The sequence below is a fragment of the Elephantulus edwardii genome, unplaced genomic scaffold (assembly GCF_000299155.1).
Source record: "Elephantulus edwardii isolate Elephantulus edwardi_28Jun2011 unplaced genomic scaffold, EleEdw1.0 scaffold00378, whole genome shotgun sequence".
Taxonomy (NCBI): domain Eukaryota; kingdom Metazoa; phylum Chordata; class Mammalia; order Macroscelidea; family Macroscelididae; genus Elephantulus; species Elephantulus edwardii.
In genome coordinates, this window is record NW_006400128.1 from 63,280 (window position 1) to 64,956 (window position 1,677).

General features: G+C 37.4%; 1 pseudogene; it reads right to left on the reverse strand.

Moving 5' to 3' along the window:
• The window catches only part of LOC102861186, a 35,716-nt pseudogene extending 34,925 nt beyond the window's left edge, over positions 1-791 (reverse strand).
• Between the last annotated feature and the right edge of the window lie 886 nt (positions 792-1,677).

Here is a 1,677-nt window from a genome sequence, read left to right on the forward strand (position 1 = left end):
AGGCACTTAAGAACCAAGGATGGAAAGGGGAATGCCATGGATTGGATTTATTATTATTAAATTGTATTAGTTTTAATGAACATTTACAGGGATTTTGGGTTTTCATTCCTTCATTGCTGCACCATTCTCTCTACCCTCCTCCCCAGTTTGTTCTTCTTCCCCCGCCGTCCCAACAGTGTTGATTTTGGATCCAAATAAGATGAAATCATTGAGAACTTCAATCTTTATCTATCATAAAATAGAAAATGTTGCTTATTGGTTTAGTGCTGAAGATTTTTGTTTGCTTGATGTTGAGATGTAGTCAGTATTGAAGACTGTATTCCTTTTTTCTTCTCTAGCAAGTGATTTCAAGTGCTTCTTTAAGTTAGCAAGGTTATCTGCATAACACAGGTTGTTGATGTGTTTTCCTATGATCCTGATGCCATTTTCATCTTCATAAAGTCCAGCTTTTTGAATGATCTGTTCAGTGTACAGACTGAATAGGTATGGAGAAAAGATAACACCCCTGATGCACACCTTTCTTGATTTTGAACCATGTTCCCTTGGCCTGTTCACACAATACCTTCTTGGTTATGTTTCACTTGAGCACAAGTAAGTGTTCTGGATTTCCATTCTTCTCAGTATTAGCCATTACTTGTTGTGATTCTCATAGTCATAGTGGAGAAGAGTACTGAAAATCTGTGGACTGCCAAAAAAAATCCCAAATAGATATGTCTTGGAGAAAGTGCAGACAGAGGCAAGGACGCATGGAGGCAAAGAAGACAAAGCTTTGTCTCACTTACTTTGGGCATATTGTTAGGACAGGCCATTCCTTGGTAAGGAACATCTGGTTTGTAAAGGTAGAAGGTCAGCAAAATAGAGGAAGACCTTCAACTAGATTTTTTTTTACACCACATTGTAGCAATGAGTTCATGTATGTCAGAAATTATGAGGGTGCACAGGATAGGACAATGTTCATAGGTTGACTATGAGTCATACTCGACAGCACTTAACAGCATAATCAAATACCTTTTTATAGTCAGTAAAACATGGATAGATATCCTTCTGATATTCTCTGCCTTCTGCCAAAATACATGTGACATCAGAAGTGATATCACTGTTGCTATAGCTTGTTCTAAATCCAGCTTGAATTTTTGGCAGTTCTGTGTTGATATACTATTTTAGGCACTTTTCAACAATGTTAAGCAAGTGTTTGCTTGCATGTGATATTAATGATAATATTTGATAATTTCCACATTCTGTTGGATCACCTTTTTTGAGAATGGGAATAACTGTGGATCTCTTCCAGTCAGCTGGCCAGGTACTTGTCCTCTAGATTTCCTGGCACATCCTGGTGAGAACAGCCAGGTGGCCATTGGTATTCTATTAATTATTTGGACCTCTCTTTTTGCCAATACATTCAGTGAAGCTTGAACTACTTCTTTTGTAACCATTGATTCTTGATCACATGCTACTTCTTGAAATCCATATCAGCCAATTCTTTTTGATATAGTGATTGGGTGTATTCTATGCATCTTCTTTGGAATCTTCCAGGATCATTGAAGATTTTGTTCATAGCGTCCTTGCAGCTCAAGACTTGAATTTGTTCTTCAGTTCTCTCAGCTTGAGAAATGCCAAGGAAATGCTTCCCTTTTAGTTCCTTGACTCAAGCTCTTTTTTTGCATATATTGTTATAAT